The following is a 19,336-nucleotide window of genomic DNA, read 5'->3' as shown; positions in this document are numbered from 1 at the left end:
CTGATTCCCTGGTCAGCCATGCCAGCAACAAAACAATTAGATTCTCATCATTTATCATGGGGAGTTTAATATTTTATTTGAGGGTGAAGAGCTACCTTCTAGCTGAAGTAAAACTGGACTGTTAGTTATTTAGGTTTATAAATCCATATCAACACACAAATGTTTCACACATCAGAGTGTTGATAACATACTATTTTTTTGTGAGCAATTAAGAAGTAAATGTGCTTGCTTCAGCAGCACATATACTAAAATTGGAATGATACAGAGATGATTAGCATGGCCCTTCTGCAAGGATGACATACAAATCGTGAAGCATTCCATATTTTTTCAAATGGGATCTCATAAAATTGGGAAGGATACTGTCAACAGAACGAAATGACCAACAGATTGGGAAAGAGCTTTACCAATCCTACATCTGATAGAGGGCTAATATCTAACATATACAAAGAACTCAAGAAGTTAGACTCTGGAGAACCAAATAACCCTATTAAAAAGTGGGGTGCAGACATAAACAAAGAATTCTCAGCTGAGGAATATCTAATGGCTCGGAAGAACCTAAAGAAATGTTTAGCATCCTTAGTCATCAGGGAAATACAAATCAAAATGACTCTGGGATTCCACCTCACACCAATCAGAATAGCTAAGATCAAAAACTCACAACAGATGCTGGCAAGGAAGAGGAGAAAGATTAACACTCCTTCATATTTGGTGGGATTGCAAGCTAGTAAAATGACTCTGGAAAAATCAGTCTGTAGGCTCCTCAGAAAATTGGACATAGTGCTACCTGAGGACCCAGCTATACCACTCCTGGGTATATACCCAAAAGATGCTCCAACATATAACAAGGACACATGCTCCACTATGTTCATACCAGCCTTATTTATAATAGCCAGAAGCTGGAAAGAACCTAGATGTCCTTCAACAGAGGAATGGATACAGAAAATGTGGTACATCTACACAATGGAGTGCTACTCAGCTATTAAAAACAATGACTTCATGAAATTCATAGGCGAATTGATGGAACTAGAAAATATTATCCTGAGTGAGGTAACCCAGTCACAGAAAAACAAACATGGTATGCACTCACTGATAAGTGGATATTAACCCAAAAGCTCAGAATACCTAAGATACAATTCACAGATCATATAACGTTTAATAAGAAGGAAGACAAAAAATATGGACACTTCAGTCCTTCAAAGTGGAATCGAAATACCCATGAGAGGAAATACAGGGACAAAAGGAAAGCAAAGACTGAAGTATAAGCCATCCTGGGACTGCCCCTCCTGGGGATCTGTCCCATATGCAGCCACCAAACCCAGTCACTATTGCTGATGCCAAGAAATGTTTGCTGATATTGGAAGTCTCCTGAGAGGCTCTGCTAGAGCCTTACACATACAGAACAGGATGCTTGCAGCTAACCATCAGACTGAGCACAGGGACCTGAATGGAGGAATTAGAGATAGGACTGAAGGAGCTGGAGGGGTTTGCAACCCCATAAGAAGAGCAACAATATCAACCAAGGAGACTCCCTCCCACCCCCCAGCTGTCAGGGACTAAACCACCAACCAAAGAATACACATGGAGGGGGCTGCAGAGATTGCTCAGTGGTTAGAGCACTGACTGCTCTTCCAGAGGTCCTGAGTTCAATTCCCAGCAACCACATGGTGGCTCACAATCATCTGTAATGAGATCTGGTGCCCTCTTCTGGCCTGCAGTCACATATGCAGGCAGAATGCTGTACATAAAATAAATAAATAAATCTTTCAAAAAAAAAAAAAAAAAAAGAATACACATGGAGGAACCCATGGCTCCAGCCATGTAGCAGAGGATGGCATTGTCTGATATCAATATCAATAGGAGGTGAAGCCCTTGGTCCTGTGAAGGCTCATTTCCCCAGTGTAGGAGAATGCCAACCCTGGAGGTTGAGGTGGGAGTGGGTGGGTGAGAGGAGAAGCATCCTCATAGAATCAGGGAGAGGAGGTATGGGAGAGGGGAGAGCCACGGGGTAAGGGCATAACATTTGAAATGTAAATACATTAAATATCCAATAAAAAAGAAATACATATTTAGTGTCATAGCAGTCATTATTATACTATAACACCTACTGTAGAAAACGTGCTTGTTCAATTCAACAAACGCACAGAGGGAAGTTACTGTGTTTAAGACACTCTCCTGGACCCTAGATCTTTAAAGAAATGGAAAAGGCAAAGCTCCTAATCTCAAAGAGGCAGTGCAGAGTCACACATGTCAGATAAAGGGATATGAGAGGGACACTGAAGCTGTTTTGCTGCCTGTGCAACATTTATCTGTCTCAATGTGCTTCATTGATGTTCATTAAGGGATCTGGGTGCTTCATTTAAACTGTTCGTGGCTGGAAAATGACCTGGAGATTTGTAGATGCTGCATATTTATGTCAGCTTTCTGTTACTATCACAAAACACCTGAGTAAATCAACTTTCAAGGATGAAGAATTTCTTTGGCTCATTTACAAGGACTCAACCCATGTTTGTTTATCTGGCTACTTTAGTGTCTGAGATGAAGGAGTACATTATGGTCGGAAAGTATGGAAGAGAAACAGAGCTCAACTCATGGAGCCCAGGAAACAAGTAGTGCAAAGGAAGAAATGGCCCAAAGGAAAGCTATACCACTCAAGAGATGCTGTCGCTGACTTGTTCCAATCATATCCCACCTTAAATTTCTCCTACCTCTCAATAATTTATTAATCTCTGAACTGTTATTGGTCAGTTTATCAATGAAGTTATAGTTCTAATAATTCAATCATGCTCCCAGAGACTTTACTTCTACTGTTGCTATTCTGTGGATCAAGTAGTCAACAGAGTCGTTTTTCAGGGAACATTTGAGATTCAAATCATATCACCTCTTGAAAATGGTCCAATGACATTTTGGTTGTTCATCATACAAAGGCCAGAATGGTCATCATTTATATTGTACCTGACAGACTAATTAAACCAACAAGGTAATGTTGCCTTTTAGTCACCTTCAAATCTTTATGTGTATGAGGCATTTTGGAGTCAGTAGTGAATCTTTACGAGATCTATATTCTTGAATCCAGTTCCCTGGTCTTGGAGTGGCCATAATTTGAGTAATAGACAAGAGAAGGAGTGAACATATTGATAGACGGTAGCTGGTTTATGTGCACTAACTCACATGGTCTGTCTACTGATCTCGCAGTAATTTTGTTAAAACCATCTTACTATGACAGGTCATGACCTCTAGAACATCTACAGATGTTGATGTGAAGCCCATAAATAATTTCAGAACAAGGTTCAAAGAACAAGGGACCACTAAACTCCAGGATGGATAGAAAACACTCAGGAGGTTTCAGTGGGATGCTGAAAGATCAATAGAGGAAATAAATGAAGCAGCCAGTTGAGACGTATTTTCTGTTTTATTCTTTCTTTTCCAACCAATGTTTTCCAGGCCTCCCTGTGTCTTTCCTGCCAATACCGTTGACATATACAACATCTATCCAAGTACAGAACAGCTGCCTGTGAGGATACAACACCCCCACCACCCACATCATGTCACCAACGATGCATCTTATGTTTCTAAGGGAAGCTGAATTTGAAGAAAAGGAGAACATGTGTGTCATGCCCACGGTTGTCTATGGGACACAGGGACATAAAGGTCCTGGAAATGCAGCATGAGGATGATCAACTGCATATAGGATCTAAGCTCTGTGTCACGAGGAGTTGGGAGTCAGGCATGAGTTATGAAGGCTTCTGCCTCAGTGCTGATCTATTTCAGTATTTCCATGTACTAAAACTTGGAATATCCCAGAAATGTGCCTGGCTTTTCTTCTCATTTTCCCTGATCTTGGGTCCCAGTGCAGTTAGAAGCCTCTCTCTTGACAGCTTGGGCTCGGGAGGTTAAAAAGGACAATTGAACTCTATCTCTTACTTCTTGGGATTTCTCACTATTCCGAAAAACTGTAAGTGATTTTTCAGAGTTGATCAAATATAGTCTTAGTGCAAAGTCATGGAGATATATGTTCAGTCCTTTGCATCAGTGATGTCTCTCTCCTCGTGGCAGTGTTTCCCAAGCATCTGATTCCATAGGAACTGAGAAGAGTTTGTAGAGGAGAGGTGTGCAGAAATCTTTCACATTAGATATGATCCAAAAATCAATGTTAAGAGCAAGGGTTTATTTCATAGGAACAATGATCTCTGCTACATATTCTTCCAGGGTAGAGACCCTGCTTCATAAAAGTTTGGGCCCCTCATGGGACCTAATATAATCTTTTTCACAGGAAATTTTGCAACAAATAGTTTTGGCTAAACTATGTGATTTTGAAGCAATGTTTTCTTTCTTTGAAGAATGAGCTATCCCAGAAAAAGATTAAAAATTCGGAAACACAAAGCTTATTTTTGTAAAAGAAAAATCCCTTGCATCTTCAAATTAGTTCCATTAGCATCTATTTAAAAATGTTTGTAAGGAGCTCTTAGCGTAAGTCAGACAAACTTCCCTTTGTAATTGCAGCGATCTGCTGTGCAGAAATGAGACTTAAAATATTTTACAATTTATGCAATGAAAACTGATATGATCAGTTGAGCATACACATACTGGGCTATGCACCCTAGAATATCATTATTAAAGAAGAAACCATTGCATAGTGTAAGATGAGGAAGTTCTTATGCACATTATCTCTCAACTCCAAGAAACCACTATTTCTGAAATTATGGTGTTATGCATCTATTTTTCCACTCTTGATATCTATTGCAGTTTGAGTTCTTTGTATCTCTTGCAGTAATGGTCTGAGAACTCTTTTTTTTTTAATTTTTTTTTTATCAACTTGAGTATTTCTTATTTACAGTTCGAGTGTTATTCCCTTTCCCGGCTTCCGGGCCAACATCCCCTTAACCCCTTCCCCTCCCCTTCTTTATGGGTGTTCTCCCCTCCATCCTCCCCCCATTGCCGCCCTCCCCCAACAATCACGTTCACTGGGGGTTCAGTCTTAGCAGGACCAAGGGCTTCCCCTTCCACTGGTGCTCTTACTAGGATATTCATTGCTACCTATGAGGTCAGAGTCCAGGGTCAGTCCATGTATAGTCTTTAGGTAGTGGCTTAATCCCTGGAAGCTCTGGTTGGTTGGCATTGTTGTTCATATGGGGTCTCGAGCCCCTTCAAGCTCTTCCAGTTCTTTCTCTGATTCCTTCAACGGGGGTCCTGTTCTCAGTTCAGTGGTTTGCTGCTGGCATTCGCCTCTGTATTTGCTGTATTCTGGCTGTGTCTCTCAGGAGAGATCTACATCCGGCTCCTGTCGGCCTGCACTTCTTTGCTTCATCCATCTTGTCTAATTGGGTGGCTGTATATGTATGGGCCACATGTGGGGCAGGCTCTGAATGGGTGTTCCTTCTGTCTCTGTTTTAATCTTTGCCTCCCTATTCCGTGCCAAGGGTATTCTTGTTCCCCTTTTAAAGAAGGAGTGAAGCATTCACATTTTGATCATCCATCTTGAGTTTCATGTGTTCTATGTATCTAGGGTAATTCAAGCATTTGGGCTAATAGCCACTTATCAATGAGTGCATACCATGTGTGTTTTTCTGTAATTGGGTTACCTCACTCAGGATGATATTTTCCAGTTCCAACCATTTGCCTATGAATTTCATAAAGGCATTGTTTTTGATAGCTGAGTAATATTCCATTGTGTAGATGTACCACATTTTCTGTATCCATTCCTCTGTTGAAGGGCATCTGGGTTCTTTCCAGCTTCTGGCTATTATAAATAAGGCTGCTAGGAACATAGCGGAGCATGTGTCTTTTTTATATGTTGGGGCATCTTATGGGTACATGCCCAAGAGAGGTATAACTGGGTCCTCAGGTAGTTCAATGTCCAATTTTCTGACGAACCTCCAGACTGATTTCCAGAATGGTTGTACCAGTCTGCAATCCCACCAACAATGGAGGAGTGTTCCTCTTTCTGAGAATTCTTTTAACATGTTTGTAATTTTAAAAATTTTTCACAGCACACTTCTTTGGTGTGGTTACAATGGTACATATCTCTCTTTCATTTTGCTTTTCACCTTTTCTTTTTTTTAAGGTTTTATTTTTATTGGATTTTTTATTTACATTTCAAATGTTATTCCCTATCATGGTTTCCTGGAATAAGCCCCCTATCGCATCCCCCTCACCTTCTTCTATAAAGGTGTTCTGCTCCCCAAACACCCCCCTCTTCCCACCACCCCAACATTCCCCTACACTGGGGATCCAGCCTTAGCAGGACCAAGAGCTTCTCCTTCCATTGGTGCCCAACAAGGCTATCCTCTGGTAGATATGCAACTGGAGCCATGGGTCAGTCTATGTATAGTCTTTGCATAGTGGTTTAGTCCCTGGGAGCTCTGGTTGCTTGGTATTGTTGTTTTTATGGGGTTGCAAGCCCCTTCAGCTCTTTCAATCCTTTCTCTAATTCCTCCAGTAGGGATCCTGTTGTCAGTTCAATGGTTTGCTGCTAGCATTCACCTCTGTATTTGACATGCTCTGTCTGTGCCTCTCAGGAGACAGCTATATTAGGCTCCTGTCAGCATGTACTTCTTGGCTTCATTAAACTTATCTAGTTTTGGTATATATATTCATGGACTCTATACCATGTAAAGGCAGGCTCTGAATGGCTGTTCCTTCAGTCTCTGCTCCAAACTTTGCCTCCATATCCGCTCCTATGAGTATTTTTATTCCCGCTTTTAAGAAGGAGTGAAGCATCTGCACTTTGGTCATCCTCCTTCTTGAGCTTCATCTGGTCTGTGGATTGTATCTTGGATAATCCGAGCTTGTTGGGCTAATAGCCACTTAGCATGCGGGTTTTTCTGCATGTGGGTTTTTCTGTAATTGAGTTACCTCACTCAGCATGATATTTTCTAGTTCAATCCATTTGCCTATGAATTTCATGAAGTCATAATTTTTGATAGCTGAGTAGTACTCCATTCTGTAGATGTACCACATTTTCTGTTTCCATTCCTCTGTTGAAGGGCATCTGGGTTCTTTTCATCTTATAAATAAGGCTTCTATGAACATATGAACATATGAACATAGTGGAACATGTGTCTTTGTTGTACTTTGGGAGATCTTTTGGGTATGTGCCCAGGAGAGGTATAGCTGGGTTCTCAGGTAGTGCAATGTCCAAGTTTCTGAGGAACCTCCAGACTGATTTTCAGAGTAGTTTAACCAACTTGCAATCCCACCAACAGTGGAGGAGTGTTTCTCTTTCTCCACACTCTTGCCAGCATTTGTTGTCACCTGAGTTTTTGATCTTAGCTATTCTGACTAGTGTGAGGTAGAGTCTCAGGGCATTTTGATTTGCATTTCCCTGATGACTAAGGATGTTGAACATTTCTTTAGATACTTTTCAGCCATTCAATATTCCTTAGCTGAGAATTCTTTTTTAGCTCTGTACCTGATTTTTAAATAGGGTTATTTGGTTCTTTGGAGTCTAACTTCTTGGGTTCTTTGTATATTTTGGATATTAGCCCTCTATCAGATGTAGGATTGGCAAAGATCTTTCCCCAATCTGTTGGTTGCCATTTTGTCCTAATGATAGTGTCTTTTGCCTTACAGAAGCTTTGCAGTTTTATGAGGTACCATTTGTCAATTCTTCTTCTTAGAGCATAAACCATTGGTGTTTTCTTCAGGAAATTTTCCCCAGTGCCCATGCGATTGAGACTCTTTCCCACTTTTCTTCTATTAGTTTGAATGTATCTGGTTTTATGTTGAGGTCCTTGATCCATTTTGACTTGAGTTTTGTACAGGGTGATAAGAATTGATCGATTTGCATTCTTCTACATGCTGACCCCCAGGTGAACCAGCCCATTTGTTGAAAATACTATCTTTTTTTTCCATTTTAACTTCTTTGTCAATGATCAAGTGACTGCAGGTGTGTTGGTTCATTTCTGGGTGTTCACTGATCTACCTGCCAGTCTCTGTACCAATACCATATAGTTTTTATCACTATTGCTCTGTAATACTACTTGAAGTTAGTTATGGTGATTCCCTCAGAAATTCTTTTATTATCAAGGATAGTTTTGGTTATCCTGGGTTTTTTGTTATTCCAAATGTATTGCACCAGTGAAAGACTAAGTATGATAAACAACTTCAGTAAATTGGTTGGGTATAAAATTAAGTCAAACAAATCAGTAGCCTTCCTCTACTCAAAGGATAAACAGCCTGAGAAAACATTATGGAAATGACATCCTTCACAATAGTCCCAAATAGCATGAAATACCTCAGTGTGACTGTAACCAAGCAAGTGAAAGATATGTATGACAAGAACTTCAAGCCTCTGAAGAAAGAAATTGAAGAAGACCTCAGAAGATGGAAAAAGCTCTCGTGCTCATGAATTGACAGGATTAATATTGTAAAAATGGCCATCTTGCCAAAAGCAATCTACAGATTCAATGCAATCTCCATCAAAATTCCAAATCAATTCTTCATTGAGCTTTTCACCTTTTCAATTTTCTTTTTCTCTTACTATGTTCATTTTTCCAGATGAGTGAATGGTTGAGAGAGCTTCAGGTTAAAGCCAGTATTTAGACCTAGATTGCTCCCATGGAGAAGGAGGGAGCAATGGAACGGGCATCCTGTCCATGTACATTGGCATATGCCAAATGACACACAGAGGTACATGCACCTCCTGCACACTTATACACACAGAAACACATACAAAAATATAAATTCTCACAGACACATACATAAATATATAGATATCTAGATATACATATAGTCACAGATATATAAAAACACACACAAACATATAGAGATACATACACATACACACAGATGCACAGACATGAACAAAGACATATGCAGAAACACAAAGACACATACATACACACATATACTGATACCCAAAGACATACACAGACACACGCATACTGAGACAGATACACATACACAGAAACACACGCAGAGACATGCCTCCTGGTAAAATGGGCTGCTCCATCTTCTCCAGTCTAACAGTAATTTGGGATTCCCCATCTGATGGGCACTCACACAATGATCTCTTTCATACACATGGTGGTAATTTCACACTGAACACTTCAATTATTTATAAATGGATCCCAGAGACAGCAACCAGCAGCTGGGCTATAGAAGCAGCTCCGACTGAGGCGTGGCCGGCAGAACCAAATGCCACTTCAAACAGTGTTATTAATATGTATGCGACTTGATCAGCTAGTTGAGATGCAGGTCTTCTGCAGCCTGTGTGGTGCTCTCAGAGTTCCACACTTCTGCAGTCCTCAGATGCGTCTTCTCTTTGTCAAACTTTGAAGCTAACCAAAGGTCAGGTCCCAGTGCTGAAAACTGTGTAGGACACATCTAAGCCGCAATGCCTTCTCTTTTTTCTCTTCACTTTTTGGAGACAATGAAGATGTGGCTCTGAGAGGGGGAAAGCTGGAAGCTCAAACTGTCAATCTTGGATTAAGATTTTGGTTTTAACTTTTGACACAGTGACATTTACTATGTAAATGGCCTTAAGTAATTTGGCATAGGGGAACCAGCAAACCAGATTAAGATAGATATTCAGTTTAATGAGTTTTAGGGGAGAAATGGGACCAAGCACAACACATACACACACACACACACACACACACACACACACACACACACACACACACACACACATTATCATTGCCCTCAGAGGACACTGCTATATACTCTGGGTCTCACTTCTGTCCCCAGCAGGTCTCTCCTTTCTGAAGAGAATGTATTCTTTCACAGTCCAAAGCAGTTTTCCTCCTGCTCTATCCCTTCTTAGTGAAAAAACACAGAAGACCTATTTGCGAGAACTCCACAATTTTTCTAAGTTCATACCAGGTAGGAAAGTCTAAGCTCAATGCTGGTTATCTGATGGTGATTCTCTTGAAATGATGACATGAGACTAATTTAAGATTTTCCAGGATGCCACTGACCAGGGTGGGGCAAGACCTCCAGGCTGGCCACTCTAAACCTGACAGCCATTAGAGAGCAGCACAGTCACTTTTCTTTTAAAAAAAACAGCAAATTGGAGAAAACACAACAATACTGTAGGGGCTTTCTGCATGAAGACAGTGTGTGAGCCAAAAGGCTGCTGTTTATATCTTCTTGTTAACATGGACTGACCTGGCAGTGAATGCTTATAGAAAGAGATGAAGCTGTGTTGGTAAAATATCATGTAGGTATATATTTTGATTTTGTGTATAACTCTAAGTCCTTAGAGTAAGCAGTATTCCCCTTAGTATCTTTTTCTGTTTTAACCAAACAACATTTGACCTTTCTGATTTAGTTTTCTCATTCTCATTTGTCCTTTTGGGCTTTGGAATATGTGTGTTTACCTGCGTGTGTACATGTGTACACGTGTGTGTGTGTGTGTGTGTGTGTGTGTGTGTGTGTGTGTGTGTAAAATGTGAGCAGCTTACTTTCTTCCTAGCAAACTCCTAATCTCCAAGTCTTCCATGACCGGCAGTAGAGTATAGAGCAAAGATGGCTGCCACAGAAAGGACAGGTTGAAATACTTAAGCACTAATGACCTTCGTAATGACAAATCACCTCACATGCTATCTCATCTGTTAGCTGCAGTCACCTTTTCTGTGAGCTGGCAGGGAAAGGAGATTTGTGTAAATAATCCATAATTACAGTAGAGTGGATGAAGATTGATTAGTAAAAAGAAAGTTTTGTCCTTTGGGATTAGAGAACTTTTCCTTTACTGAGGAATTAGTAGTGAAAAGATAAATAAATACAGACAGTGCAGCATGCCACCCAATTAAACATGCTCACTATCCAAGAATCTATCTTCCTTGATGGAAGACTGTCTCAGGAGTTAAAATGAACTCAGCAGCTGACGGGGTGGAGTGTGGAGCCCATCTGGTGCCCCGGAACCCACGGTGACCCAGGGGCACTCATTCTACAGGCCAGTGGGCAAGAAATTGGGGTAATGAGATCATCCGTTTAATATTTAAGCAACCAAACCCAACATATTTCTCAATCTATTGCTCATTTCTCTTTATTTCCTCTGATCTCCAAAGGAGCTACTTGGTGCTCAGGTGATGTTAAATACAACAATTCAAGAATGCTGAGTTTGAAAATAGAAACAGCTTTTCTATATAAGAGGGAGAATGAATCAAAGGAAGCTTAAAGGCGGTTGCTGGTTGCCATTAATTAGCATGTGGGCAGTTTCCTCACACTGAGGTCCTATATTTTTATTTCATAGGTTGGCATAGGAGATAAAGGTTGAGAAAATTTGATTGGATCCACAAGGACTGAGTGTATATCATGAAGGGAAATAGAAAAGGTCAAAGATAAGTTTCATGCAAATTATAGAGATTGTCTGAAAACTGTATCACAGAACTAACTTTTCAGTCAAGCAAGGTAACAGTTTGGACCAGCGTTCTCATTTCTCCAATTTACTTTGACATCATTTTTTAAACACTTTTTCAAGCACTACCTGCTTTTAACTGAGCATTAAGGAACTTTACACACTGCAGAAAATAGCATGTAGGCAGGCACACATGTGCACATACGACTTGCCCCATTGTAGTCATCAATGGGTTTCTAGATTAACAACATTTGTAGCTACCAATGTGCACAGCCCATGTCCTTAAGATAAGACATACCTTTGCATTTATCTGTGTTAATGCTGCCATGATCCATCAATGGCAGCTCACTGAGTGGCTGGGAAGCTGGTGTCTGAATACAAGGTCAGATACTTGGAGTGATGCAAGCCTTCTGAGCATAATTCTGAAGGATGGCGCATGGCTATGATGCCTGATGGTGGTGAGTGACCTTAGATCAGGGAAGAGGAAGGCAGTGGTGAGCAGCTTGCACATAGTAGACTTGATTCAGAGTTAGTTCTATAAAGCAAGCTACGAACTGGTACCTTGGATTGTCAGTGTCTGAGACGGCAAGGCTGCCATTAGTAATGCGAAAGAAGAAACCAATTGGAGTTCAAGAATTCAAGTGCAAACAAAAGGTAAAAATGGTGGGTAACTACTTGTGTTGAAGAATCTTACACTTTTTTATTGAGTATTTATGGACATATAAGTAAATACTGATAATAAAGTGAACCTATGGGGTAATACCATCAGCCCTGTTTATGACCTCTTTGCGTGACACTTTAGTGGCTTCTTGGCCTCTGTAATACACATGATTCTCACTTCCTTCCCATTTCTCACTCATCACAGTCTTGTTGCTTGTTCACTTAATCTCTAATATAGCTAGATATTAAGAAAGAAAAACACCTCCTTTTAGAACTTTATGTTTCACCGTCTATATTGAGAAAATCCAGCTTTCTAAAAGGTCACGCAGGGAAATGTCTGGGGATCTTTGAAGCATCTAGGTTCTAGGAGGATGAAATAGGCTTATTGGTTCTATCACAAATCAAGCCTAATACCTAGACACACAGCTTCCATGTGAAGGTCCTTGAAATATATAAGAATGGAGTTTCAAACATGTTCAGTGGGGTTTTTTTTCTTAAATCCTAGTTTGTGCATATGTGGACCAGTAGTCTGTGATAATGTGTAAGTAGAAGGCATAAGACAGCTCAGCCTCTTGGCTAATATCTATCAACTCTCTCCAGCTTCCTGAAACACATGCTTTATTTGTTTTAGAAACTCAGTTTTAGTTGAGCTAAGACTCAACCTAGGCATACCGTAGCATTTTTCAGTAGAGTTTCAGGGGGATGCTGGGTCTTTCTGACTCCTTTATAGAATAACAGATAAGATCCAGCACTGTCTTTGTGGGGATGCCAGGGTGAATTAGTGGGTTTAGGATATTCCAACTCATCCATTCAGTATCAAATTACCCAGTAGTTTTAATTTTTCTGACAACTGTTGTCTGTATCCATTATTTATTTCATGCCCCCAAGTTGCTGACTTTTTGTGAGTTTTAAAGAATATCCTCTCACAAGTTATTTGTAACACAGTTTGTGTGAGAAGGTAAGTCTTTGATTTCCTTTACTGGTTTTCAGAAGAAGTGAGTCATCCATCACTGTGACCATGTGCTCTAAAATTTTCATTTCACTATTTTGTTTTTGTGTGTAATGTTCCTGTTACATTCCTGTTTATGTGTGTGTGTGTGTGTGTGTGTGTGTGTGTGTGTGTGTGTGTGATGCTGAGAATTGAAGAGATATTGTAGAGCTCAGAAGCAAAAGGGAAGAGAGAGGACATGAAAACTTGTGATTCAGGAAAAGGAATATGGGGCTCAAATGCCTTAGAAGAATATTGTCCTATTCCTACTCCAGCATAGCAGGGAAGAAATAGCATCCCGCAAAGTTTGTGAGGGCTTCTCTTACTCTTTCCAATGCCATCGTAATATTGACCTGGTATAAAGTCAGGCAATGAGTCACAAAGTCACCTGCATGAATGCAAACTATGTTTCAATACTGGCAGCTTGGCAGCTTTGTTATAAGGAGTAGGGTACTGTTGTGCCTCCATTCTCTAGCTTCATTTTTTAAAATGTGTGTGTAAGTGCGTGTGCATGTGTGTGAGTGTGTGTGTGTGTGTGTGTGTGTGCGTATGTTATAGACCAGAAATCAAAGTGAGGTGTCTTTTTCTCAATCATTCTGGACCTAATATCTTAAGACAAGTTCCCTTGTCAAATCCAGATTGCAAATTTGGTTACACTGGCTGGCCAGCAAGCTCTGGAGATCTATCTGTTTCTTCTTTAGTGCTAGGACTGTAGGTGTGCCTGGTAATGTCTGACTTTATTCCTGGATACTAGGCATCTCACCTCTGGCTCTCATGCTTACACAGCAAGAACTCCATGTATTGAGCCATTTTCCTAGCTCCTTCACTTTCTAGTTGTAATTACAAGGTCCCAGAAAATTACTTTTTACTGATAATCACAGTACATACATTAAATTTACCAGCATTTACCATTTTTTTCTTCAGTGCTACTTCTAAACTTCATTTCACTAAATCTTTCTGGATTTAATTCTCTTTCCTAGAATATTCTTAGTATGTCTTAAACTGAGTCTGTCAGTGATGTCACCACTTTGATTTAATTCTTAAAAAATTAGTTATCTGCATATAACATTTCCTATTTTGTGCTGTGTTTCTTCATTTTTTTCTGTTCCAACATGTTATTATGATCCACCAATGACATTGTTTTTTTTTAACACTTTCTATTCATCCTTGGTACTCTGTTAATTTATGAATGTATGCATATATGTTCTAGTAAATCTATGATTGCTCTTTCTTAAGTCTTTAATGTATTTTCAAATTAAATATTTCTTCTTAGAAATTTTAGCTACTTAAAATTATTATAACACTTTTAATGTTACTAAGATTTAGAAATAAGTGTATTTGCCTGTATATTGACATATGCCTGCATTTAAAAGAAAGACAAATCTCAGGATGGGAAAAACAATGATACCCCTGTCAGCCTGTCAGCTGACCCACAGTGTTCTCAAGTGAGTGTGAAAAAGGCCCTGATAATCCGTGTGGCAAAGTATGTAACCATGGCCCACCTGGACACAGTATGCTGAAACAAAACAGAAAGTTAAATGAGGAAATAAAAAAATTATAAGACAAGAAAATAAAACTAAAGGAGAGAGTGCTAAGAATCTTCTAAACCTAAGAACATAGCTGAAGCACAGAAATGATTCCACAGAAGGAAATAGAAATGTGACCACCAGACCATGCCAATGCTTGACACGGGTTTGCTTACTGGTGCATGCCCAGCGAACTTCTTCCTGTCATTTGAGACAACTAAGCAGAAACAGATATTTGAACACCATTAAGAGTTTTACCAAAGAGAAGATATCTTGCTAGAATGGCACATCTGAGATAATTACACTGACTATGTGCTTCAGAATATTAACAGAATCATTGGTCTTGTCATAATCTCAATACTAGTCTTTACTGTGAACATTGAGTAACTGAGGACGTCAGATGCTTACAGAAGTCTGGTGACTGTCTGATTCTTTGTTATCCCAAGTACTATGATAACTCGTAAAAATTTCATTATTCTTTTGGAAATTATCACACACACACACACACACAGACACACACACACACACACACACACACACACACACACACTTCAGAATACATATAAACAAACCATCATTCAAAAGAGTTAGCCACTGGTAGGAATATTATTCCTGAATCTTACAATTCACTATTAAACAGTGTTTCATAAGCACAAATATCTTACAAAATTGTAGCTAGCACAAAACAAATAATAAACAGACTAAGGCACAATAAAACAACAGAAGGACAAATCAAGACAGAGACGGCCTGCCATTCCTTTGCATGACCAGAGAGAAGTGTGTGTGCTAGTGTTGTGGATTACCAGCACTCATTTCTCTCCCTTAATGTGTGAGGAATCTGTGGTCCAAGGAAATAACAGGCTGACATAAGATGCAGACAGTGGCCACAGCAGTACATGATGGTGAAGAGATGCCCTATGATGATTGACATAAATAAGAACTAACTCATTGAATAATATAGAAGTTAGATGAAGTCACAGCTGGGTTTGTTAGTCCTGTTTGTGATTTCATTCACAGCAGAAAAGAGTTGAGGTGCTGAGGGTCATTGAGCTTTGTGGATGGAGGAATATGTTAATGAACACCACCTGCCAAGGGAAAGGACACTGATTTTGTCACTTATTGTCTCTCTTCACGTGAGCAGTAGAAGGTATTGCACATCGTCCTCAGGCCTTACCTAACATTGTCTCCATATGGCCCATGTTGGTTTTAGAACAATGGCTTTTAACCTTCCATAGTGCTGAAACTCTCTAATACAGTTCCTCATGTTGTGGTGACCAGCAGATACAAAATTATTTTAATTATTACTTCATTATCGTAATTTTGCTATGGTAATGAATCATAAAGTAAATATCTGATATGCAGGATGGTCTTGGTCCAAGGTGTCATAACCATCAGGATGAGAACCAGCACTTTAGAAGGGCCTCAATTTGTTCTGTGAACATCCATGATGATGTGCACATCTGTGCATGTGAAACTAAAGAAAATGAAAAGAGAAACTTTACTGAGCTTGTTGGGCCCTACCTTGATGTTTCCCTTCCCCCTCGCTGAGCCTTTTCGCCTGCTACAGCAAGAAGTTGTTTACACCCTTGGCAGCTGCTCTTAGCCCCTGATTTGGGGCTGGGATTTTCCATGGCACCCTTCCTCTCCACCTAGCCTTTCAGCTTGTTGTTGTTAAGAAGCTGTTTATGCCTCTGATTGGGCTGGGGACTTTCCATCACACAGACTTTTCCTGTTTTCCTGGTTGAGGATTTTCACCTGCCTTGTCTTCCACGGCTTTTGCCGTGTATAAAAGGAGAGCTCAGTAAAGCCTTGGTGGCACTCTCTGAAACCCGGTGACCCGTGTATGTGTTTTCTTTCAATCCTGCAGACCTATGCCTGATATTCATACACTGGCGGCACAGGCACCGACATGAGCTCAGTAATCTCTTTCAACCTCCCCTTTCCTGGTGCACATAGAGCATCTCTGTGAGACCTTTGGGGCCACGCTTGCTTCCACAAAGCAAAACATGCCGAACTTTCATTTCATGCCCTTATGATATTTCCCTAAGTTTGTCTGTAGCTGCAGGTAACTGGCATATTTGTTATCATGCATGATAGTCTATGAGAATCGGCTTTCTACTGTGATAACAAACCATCCAAGTTAAGTAATTTAGACAAAGAAATATGTTGCTTGGGTCATTGTTCTTCAAGGTCACAGTTAACAATTGGGCAGACCTAATACTTTCTCATGTCCTCTGTGGCTGCTGACCTACAGTGGCAGGGAAGAAATGTTAGAGTCAAATCAGTTACCTCTTGCTAAGAAGCACAAAATAATGAAAAGTTCTGAGGCTTTTAGTCCCTTTCAAGGGCATATCCACAAGTGATCTAAAGCCCCGTTACCGTGTTCTACCTCCTAAAAGTTCCACAGCTTCTCATGACCATGCTTCATGTTATAGACATTTGGGGACATCCAAGATTCAAACAGGAGCTTGGCTGCTTGGCTTCAGTATGGGATAGTTACCAGCCCCACGCACCATGTTATCTACTCTTTATTTCTTTGAACTTATTTATTCATATTTGTAGGGTGTGTCCTTTCTCTATAAAACAGATTCTGAAAAGACAAAACCTTAACTTGGAGAGTTGTACCTACCTAAAAGTTCCATTCAATTTAAGTTAAACTCTTTACTGTTCCTAGAAAACAGAGCACATTTCTGAGATTTTAAGCTTCAAGCTCAACAATTGTCTTAAGATTCTTGTTTACTTGATATTATGCATATTTTTAAAAATTAAAAATAAGGTAGCTAATTTGTTAACCAACATACCTTATTGTTTTTAAATGTTTGTCAAAACTATATATATATATATATATATATATTACGTATTATTCATTTAGAATTTACATAATCATATTTAAGTGAAATTGTCTGATGACTCAGTACATTTCCAGTCCCAGATGCCCACCACATCCATGCCTCCCTCCTGCTACTGGTACAACTTTAGTAATCAGCATGAAAACTCTTCTTTCTTCCTTATTAGAAGAACATTAACTTTTTTTTCATTGTGTCAGATTTCAATTGACTACTGAAAACGAGGAAAGAGTCCTTAAATTGAATCTCCTCTCACTGCAGACCTCAGTTTCTGAGTCTACAGGAAGCCCATAGTCCTAGGTGGAAAATGCCACTAGAACATCTTTAGTGAGTTTAGGGAGGCAATGTTTAGGCGATTGGGGATTGCAGGTTAATGAGGCTTAGATGATTTCTGATTAAAACAGGCTTACCTATGACCATGACTGTATCTATAATCAACCAAAATTTCCTTGGGAAATACTCAAGTCATTTCCCTCTAGGAGAAACCTGCTGCTTTTCCAAATACCAGAGTTCTCCTTTACTCTCTGGGTCAAAGGAAAGAGGTGGAAACTATTGCCACCCACTATGTGTAGCCTGGGGACTGGAGTGAATGAAATCCAGGAAGCACTAAGTTCTATTACTATTGCAAAATTAAACAGCATTCTTTAGCACATGAAGATTTTCTTCCCAAGCCCCATTTCTATTTTTTTTAAGAAGAAAACCTCAACGTATCTGTATATACAGCCAATGCTATCAAGTCTGAGACATTGTGAGATAATCAGATAACTGACATCATTAGCTAAAATGAGATGCTTGGATCTACTATCAGGGGCCCTGGTTACCTGTGTGATCCTTCTCTTCCCAGTAAACCAAAGGCAAGTTCAAGGCTGACAACAGCCAAGCTTGGCAAAGGTACATAAAAGTGTATGTTTCTCATATTTAGATTTCAATATATTTTAGTGTTTAAATTGGCACCAGCCTGAGGAAATATTCTGCTGAGAGAGATCCTTCTCATTCTTGTAATACTTGAATTCTTTTCTGCCACATCACATCCAAACGAGTGAGCCAGAGACCAGACTTACCTTGATTTTGACTTCTGACAGGGAGGGTGTTCATCACAGAGCTGGTTCTGAGGTCTAAGGAGACATATCTGCAATTGCTACCCAAAATGTAAGGCTAACCCTGAAGAAGCTGTCTTTTTCTGCACTGTTTTTATTTTATGATGCCACGGTTTTATCGATCATAAAAAATTAAAAGCAAAAATTCATCTCAACTGTGTAAGAATGCTCAATTCAAAACCAAGAGAAAGTGGGGTATTCTAGTGAGGCATGCTGTGAGGAACACAAGCACCACAGAGAAAGTTCAAGGAGGGCAAATACAGGAAAGATGTTTCAAAAGATTGTTAATTGTAAAGGTTTAAGATAAAAAGATGGCTCTTTTCTTTTATGAATTAAATGTTTATAGTGTATACATTTATTAGTGTATGTGTAAGAGTGTGTGTATGTTTGTGTGTACATGAGGATTTGTGTTCCCATGAGACTATGTGTGTGCATGAGGCTGTATGTGCATGAGTATGTGTGTATGTGCGTGTGTGTTTGTGTGTGTGAGTGTGTGTGTATGAGTATGTGTGTGTGTATGAGTGTGTGTGTGTTTATGAGTATGTGTGTTTGTATGAGTGTGTGTGAGTGTGTGTGTGTGTGTTTATGAGTATGTGTGTGTGTATGAGTGTGTGTGTGCACGCTAAGATGCTCATGTGGAACAGATCGATCTCTGGCCTTTACTCTGAACTGAAAGCTTGTGCAGGGAGGAATATTAACATCTGCTGCCATGTTCTCTCCACTGCTCTCTTCTCCATCCAGTTTTCTCCCCCGCTCTAAAACTTTTCTCTCACCCATCTTTCCTTCTCGTCCAATGACAGGCCTTGTCATATCTTGTACCTGCCTTCAGCTGCATAATGACATCATCATTCTACATTTCACCCTTTCTGTCTAATTAATAAAATCTTTTCTCTCAAATATAAGCTGAGCACAACTATAAA

At 39.8% G+C, this 19,336-nt stretch overlaps 1 non-coding gene across 1 annotated transcript; it reads left to right on the top strand.

The window, feature by feature from the left end:
• The first annotated feature begins 221 nt into the window (after window positions 1-221).
• On the top strand, window positions 222-327 carry LOC120098434 (U6 spliceosomal RNA). Its single transcript, XR_005496595.1, has one exon. It is a non-coding gene; the product is annotated as a U6 spliceosomal RNA (small nuclear RNA).
• Window positions 328-19,336: the final 19,009 nt, after the last annotated feature.

Source organism: Rattus norvegicus, chromosome 18, assembly GCF_036323735.1.
Source record: "Rattus norvegicus strain BN/NHsdMcwi chromosome 18, GRCr8, whole genome shotgun sequence".
NCBI classification, from domain to species: Eukaryota; Metazoa; Chordata; class Mammalia; order Rodentia; family Muridae; genus Rattus; species Rattus norvegicus.
Note: the sequence above shows the minus strand (reverse complement) of the source record. Positions and strands in the feature narration are given on the sequence as shown.